This window comes from Colobus angolensis, unplaced genomic scaffold (genome assembly GCF_000951035.1).
Source record: "Colobus angolensis palliatus isolate OR3802 unplaced genomic scaffold, Cang.pa_1.0 Scaffold317, whole genome shotgun sequence".
Lineage (NCBI taxonomy): Eukaryota > Metazoa > Chordata > Mammalia > Primates > Cercopithecidae > Colobus > Colobus angolensis.
This window is the reverse complement of record NW_012116455.1, coordinates 837,464-844,871: the sequence shown is the minus strand read 5'-3', so window position 1 is coordinate 844,871 and position 7,408 is coordinate 837,464. Positions and strand designations below refer to the sequence as shown.

Genomic DNA, 7,408 nt, shown 5'->3' with positions numbered 1-7,408 from the left:
AGAACATGCGGTGTTTGGTTTTCTCTTCTTGTGATAGTTTGCTAAGAATGATGGTTTCCAGCTGCATCCATGTCCCTACAAAGGACGCAAACTCTGTTTTTAAAACCATCAGATCTCGTGAGATTTATTCACTATCATGAGAACAGCACAGGAAAGACCCACCCCCATGATTCAATGACTTCCCATCAGGCTCCTCCTATGACATGTGGGAATTGTGAGAGTTACAATTCAAGATGAGATTTGGATAGGGACACAGCCAAACCGTGGCACCCAGAGAACATGCAGACAATAGAAACAGACTCAGAAATGAAAAAGATGATAGAACTAGTAGATAAGGATGTTAAAACAGATACTATAAATATGTTCATATGTTCAAAAATATAAAATAAACATGAACATAATGAGATAAATGGAAGATATAAATATGGACACAGTAGAACTCCTAGAGGTAACAAAACACCAGGATAAAAAATTTACTGGATAAGACTAATGGCATGTCAGAGACTATAGAAGAAAATATTAAAGACATAGCAATAGAATATATCCAAAATGCATCAAAGAGAAAAAGAATACTGATAAAGTCTCAGTGACTTGTGGGGATATTAAAGCACATGGTATATACATATTTGGTGTCTCAGAAGAGATGAGACAGACTGGGGCAGAAAAATAATGGCTCAACAGTTTCTAATTTTTTTGAAAGTTATAAATACAGAGAATAAAAAATCTAATCTTCAAGAAAGAGACACACACACACACACACCCCAAACCACTCCAAAGCATACAACAATCAAGTTATTGAAAACTAGAAAACTGGTTGACTAAAAAAAGATACTTTACATATATCAGAACAACTAGAAAAAGACATTGCACACACATAGGAAAAAGATTAGTATAGATTTCTTATAAGAAATTACATATAAAAACAATGGGACAGTGACTTTTAAGTACTGATAACAAAACAGAACAACCCCCTGCAAAACAACAACAACAACAAAACAAAACAAAAAAAACCCTTGTCTACTCACAATTTTCTATCCAGTGAAATTCATTTCTTAGTATTCAGAAATGAAACTAAGTTGGGGGACAAGATGGCCAACTAGAAGCAGCAGCGATCAGAGGCTCCCAACGAAAGAACCATAATAGCATGTGAATCCTGCACCAGCAAACAAGGTATACAGGATCTCTCACCAGAACTAAGGGGCTGGCGTGATCCACGGAGAGGAAGGAAGAGCAATGTGGTATGACTGCACACCCGAGAGCCACATGGGGCAGGGGAGACCCCACGCCCCAAGCCAAGGGTGGCGGTAAGTGAGAGTGCTACCCGGCTGGGGAAACTGCTTTTTCCATGGAACAGTGCAATCCATGGATTGGAAGATCCCACTCGCGAACCCACACCACTGGGGCCTAGGGTCCCTCTCAGCTAGAATCTGCTTAAGCCTGCCAAGTTACAGGGAAGAGGGGTGACCAGCACCACAGTTGCAGCTGCCTGCTGTCTATACCATTTGAGCTCCTTGGGGAAGGGGCAGCAGCCAGCACTAGGACTCATAACTGCTTATCACACTAAGCTCCCTGGGTGGCAGAAGGGCGGCATCCATCTCTATAGCTCCAGGCTGCACTTGTCCACTGCTGGAGCCAGTGAGGCAGGACAGCTTGGTCCCAAGAGGTGTCTCCCACAGCTCAACACACTGGGTGTGGCAGACTGTGGCCAGAGTGCCTCTTCAGGCCTGGGTGGGGTACCCCTGCAGGAACTCTAACAACTCCAGCCAGAGACTCCAGGACAGGACCCTGATCTCCCTGGGCCTGACCCCCTTGGGGTAGGGGTGGCCATAGTCTCTGTTGACCAGCAGACTTAACCTTTCCTCCTGGTAGTTCTGAGTCATCCTGGCAGCCCAGATGAGTGGGTTTCCCCCAGCAAAGCACACCCTCTCCACCAAGGGACAAAGTGCTTGGTTAAACAGGTCTTGTTCCCTGTGCCACCCAACGAGGTGAGACCCTTAAACAGGGGTTGTCAGACATCCGATACAGGAGTGATCCTACTGGCATCAGGCTGGTGCCCCTTGAGGTCAGAGGTCCCAGAATAAGGAGGAGGCACTTATCTTTGCTGTTCTCCAGCCTTCTTGAGTGACATCTGCAGGCACAGGAGCGAACCAGAGGAATACGGTCTGAAATGAAACCCCAGCAAACTGCAGCAGCCCTACAGAAGAGGGACCTTACCATTGAAAGAAAAACAAAAGCAACAACAACAGCATCAACAACAACAAAAAAGTCCCCACAAAAACCCCATCCAAGAGTCAGCAGCTTCAAAGATCGAAACTAGACAAACTCATGGTGATAAGAAAAAAATCAATGAAAAAATGCTGAAAACCCAAAAGGCCAATGTGCCCCTTCTCCTTCAAATGATTGCAGTGCCTCTCTAGCAAGGGCACAGAATTAGACAGAGGATGAGATGGATGAATTGATAGAAGTAGGCTTCAGAAGATGGGTAATAAAAAAACCTCTGCTGAGCTGAAGGACCATGATCTGAGCCAATGCAAAGAAGCGAAAAACCTTTATAAAAGATTAGAGGAGCTGCTAACTAGAATAACCGGTTTAAAAAGGAACATAAATGACCTGATGTAGCTGAAAAACACAACATGAGAACTTCGTGAAGCATAGACAAGAATCAACAGCCAAATCGACCAAGTGGAAGAAACGGTATCCGAATTTGAAGACCTCACCTTGCTGAAATAAGGCATGCAGAAAAGATTAGAGAAAGAAAGAATGAAAAGGAGCACATGAAGCCTCCAAGAAATATGGGACTATGTAAAAAGACCAAGCCTATGATTGACTGGAGTACCTGAAGGAGATGGGGAGAATAGAAACAAGCTGGAAAACACACTTCAGGATATCATCCAGGAGAACTTTCCCAACCTAGCAAGACAGGCCAACATGCAAATTCAGAAAATACAGAGAACACCACTAAGATACCCCATGAGAAGATCAACCCTAAGACACATAACTGTCAGATTCACCAAGGTGAAACGAAGGAAAAATTGTTAAGGCCAGCCAGAGAGAAAGGTCAAGTCACCTACAAAGGGAAGCCCATCGGACTAACAGCAGACCTTTCAGCAGAAACCCTATAAGCCAGAAGAGATTGGTAGCCAATATCAAACATTCTTAAAGAAAAGAATTTCCAACCCAGAGTTTCATAGCTGGCCAAACTAAGCTTCTTAAGCGAAGGAGAAATAAAATCCTTTCCAGACAAGCAAATGCTGGGGATTTTGTCACCACCAGACCTGCCTTGCAGGAGCTCCTGAAGGAGACACTAAATATGGGAAGGAAAAACTGGTACCAGTCACTGCAAAAAACACACCAAAATATAAAGACCAATGACACTATGAAGAAACTGCATCAACTAGTGTGCAAAATCAGCAGCTAGCATCACGATGACAGTATCAAATTCACACACAACAATACTAACCTTGGCCGAGAGCGGTGGCTCACGCCTGTAATCCCAGCACTTTGGGAGGCCAAGGCAGGTGGATCACCTGAGGTCAGGAGTTTGAGAGCAGCCAGGCCAACATGGTGAAAGCCCTGTCTCTACTAAAAATACAAAAATTAGCTGGACATGGTGGCGGGCACCTGTAATCCCAGCTACTTGGGAGGCTTAGGCAGGAGAATTGCTTGAACCCGGGAGGCAGAGGTTACAGTGAGCTGAGATCACGCCATTGCACTCCAGCCTGGACAACAAGAGTGAAACCTTGTCCAAAACAAAACAAAGAAATGAACCTTAAATGCAAATGGGCTAAATGCTCCAACTAAAAGACACAGACTGGCAAATTGGATAAAGAGTCAAGACCCATCAGTGTGCTGTATTTAGGAGACCCATCTCACATGCAAAGACACACATTGGCTCAAAATAAAAGGATGGAGTAAAATTTACCAACCAAATGGAAAGATTAAAAAAAAAAAAAAGAAAAGGAGGGGTCGCAATCCTAGTCTCTGACAAAACAGACTTTAAACCAACAAAGATCAAAAAAGACAAAGAAGGCAGTCCCAGCTGCCATCCCCAGACAGTGGACCCCTCGGGCTCCTGAGCTTCAGGATGGTTCATGTTAAGAGATGGACCCTGAAGAAGCATTTTGTTGGCAATCCTACTAATGGTGACTTTGAGTTGAAGATCGCTGAGCTCTCACCCTTAAAAAATAGAGAGGTCCTGCTTGAAGCTTTGTTCCTCACTGTGGACCCTTACATGAGAGTGGCAGCCAAAAGACTGAAGGTGATACAATGATGGGTCAGCAAGCGGCCAGATCTGTGGAAAGTGAAAACGCAGCCTTACCAACAGGAACATTGTACTGGCTCCTTCAGGGTGAACAGCACGCTCCATTTCTGATGGAAAAGATCTGGAAAAGCTGCCAACAGAGTGGCCTGACACAGTACCACTGTCTCTGACTCTGGGGACAGTTAGCATGACAGGCCTGACTGCCTACTTTGGCCTACTTGACATCTGTGGTGTGAAGGGTGGAGAAACAGTGATGGTTAATGCAGCAGCTGGAGCTGTGGGCTCTGTTTTGGGGAAGACTGCAAAGCTCAAGGGCTGCAAAATTGTTGGAGCAGTAGGGTCTGACGAAAAGATTGCCTACCTTAAAAAGCCTGGATTTGATGTTGTCTTTAACTACAAGACAGTAGAGTCTTTGAAGAAACTTTGAATTTATTTATTTATTTATTTATTTTTTTTTTTTTTGAGACAGAGTCTCGCTCTGTCACCCAGGCTGGAGTGCAGTGGCTGGATCTCAGCTCACTGCAAGCTCCGCCTCCCGGGTTGACGCCATTCTCCTGCCTCAGCCTCCTGAGTAGCTGGGACTACAGGTGCCCGCCACCTCGCCCGGCTAGTTTTTTGTATTTTTTTAATAGAGACGGGGTTTCACCATGTTAGCCAGGATGGTCTCGATCTCCTGACCTTGTGATCCACCCGTCTCAGCCTCCCAAAGTGCTGGGATTACAGGCTTGAGCCACCGTGCCCGGCCTGAAACTTTGAATTTAAAGAAAGCCTCTCCTGATGGTTATAATTGTTATTTTGATAATGTAAGTGGAGAGTTTTCAAACACTGTTATCTCCCAGATGAAGAAATTTGGAAGAATTGCCATATATGGAGCTATCTCTACATATAACATATGCATATCTACATATAATGCCTGTAATCCCAGCACTTTGGGAGGCTGAGGCAGGTGGATCACCTGAGGTCAGGAGTTTGAGACTGGCCTGGCCAACATGGTGAAACCCATTTCTCTACTAAAAATACAAAAATTAGCCAGGCATGGTGGCACCAGCCCACTTCCCCCAGGCCCAACCCCAGAGATTGTTATCTATCAGGAGCTTCACATGGAAGGGTTCATCGTGACCTGTTGGCAAGGAGATGCCCACCAAAAAGCTCTAAAGGACTTGCTGAAATGGATCTCAGAGGGGAAAATCCAGTACCAGGAATGTATCATTGGAGGATCTGAAAACATGCCAGCTGCATTTATGGGAATGCTGAAAGGAAATAATTTGGGGAAAACAATAGTGAAAACATGAAAAAAATGACACATGGAATCTGAAGGCCATTCAGGTGATTACTTATTTTTTCACCATTTAGCAAAAATGTATACTACTTTAAATGTCTAAGAAATAGTACTTGTAACAGGTTTGACCTACCTAATAAAATATATTTAAGTGGTATGTAATTAGTGATGGAAGATGAAAATTTCACAGTCAACAACAAGAAGCCACTTCACTGTTCACTAAAGCTTCTTCTGAGTTGTGGTAGAAAATAATGGCTTTGGAGTTTGAAAGTTTACCAAACACTGCATGTTCTCACTCATAAGTGGGAGCTGAACAATGAGAAAACATGGACACAGGGAAGGGAACAACACATACTGGAGCCTATGGGGGGGGGGTGGGAGAAAGGAGAGCATCAGGATAAATAGCTAATGCATGTGCAGCTTAATACCTAGGTGATGGGTTGATAGGTGTAGCAAACCACTATGGCATATGTTTACCTATGAAACAAAGCTACACATTCTGCACATGTATCCCGGAATGTGAAATAAAATAAAATTTAAAAAAAAGACAAAAAAGGGCACTACATAATGGTAAAGGGATCAATTCAACAAGAAGAGCTAACTATCCTAAATATATATGCACCCAATACAGGAGCACCCAGATTCATAAAACAAGTTCTTAGAGACCTACAAAGAGACTTAGACTCTCACACAATAATACTGGGAGCCTTTAACACCCCACTGTCAATATTAGATCAATGTGACAGAAAATCAACAAGGATATTCAGGACTTGAACTCAGCTCTGGATCAAGTGAACCTAACAGACATCTACAGAACTCTCCACCCCAAATCAACAGAATATACATTCTTCTCAGCACCACGTAGCACTTACTTTAAAACAGACCACATAATTAGAAGTAAAACACTCCTCAGCAAATGGAAAAACTGAAATCATAACAAAAGTCTCTTAGACCATAGTGCAATCTATTTAGAACTCAGGATTAAGAAATTAACTCAAAACCACAAAATTACATGGAAATTGAACAACCTTCTCCTGAATGACTCCTGGGTAAATAACAAAATTAAGGCAGAAATCCAGAAGTTCTTTGAAACCAATGAGAACAAAGAGAGAATGTACCAGAATCTCTAGGATACAGCTACAGCACTGTTAAGAGGGAGATTTATAGCACTAAATGTCCATATCAAAAAGCTAGAAATCTCAAATTGACAACCTAACTTCATCATTAAAAGAGCTAGAGAAACAAGAGCAAATTAATTAAAAAACCAGCAGAACACAAGAAATAACTAACATCAGAGCAGAAGTGAAGGAGATAGAAACACGAAAAGCCCTCCAAAAAAAATCAAGAATCCAGGAGCTGTTTTTTTTTTTTTTGAAAAAATTAACAAAATAGACCACTAACTCGACCGATAAATAAGAAAAGACAGAAGAATCAAATAGACACAATAAAAAATGATAAAGGTGATATCATCGATGACCCCGCAGAAATACAAACTACCATCAGAGAATACCATAAACACCTCTACGCAAATAAACTAGAAAATCTAGAAGAAATGGAGAAATTCCTGGACACGTACACCCTCCCAAGGATAAACCAGGAAGAGGTAAAATCCTGGAATAGATCAATAACAAGTTATGAAATTGAAGCAGTAATTAATAGCCTGCCAACCAAAAAAAGCCCACGACCAGATGGATTCACAGCCAAATTCTACCAGAGGTTCAAATAGGAGCTGGTACCTTTTCTTCTGAAACTACTCCAAACAATTGAAAAGGAGGGACTCCTCCCTAACTCATTTTATGAGGCCAGCATCATCCTGATACCAAAGCCTGGCAGAGATACAACAAAAAAAGAAAACTTCAGGCCAATAT

At 42.6% G+C, this 7,408-nt stretch overlaps 1 pseudogene; it reads left to right on the top strand.

The window, feature by feature from the left end:
* The first annotated feature begins 4,034 nt into the window (after positions 1-4,034).
* Positions 4,035-5,553, top strand: LOC105518345 (annotated as a pseudogene).
* The last annotated feature ends 1,855 nt before the right edge of the window (positions 5,554-7,408 follow it).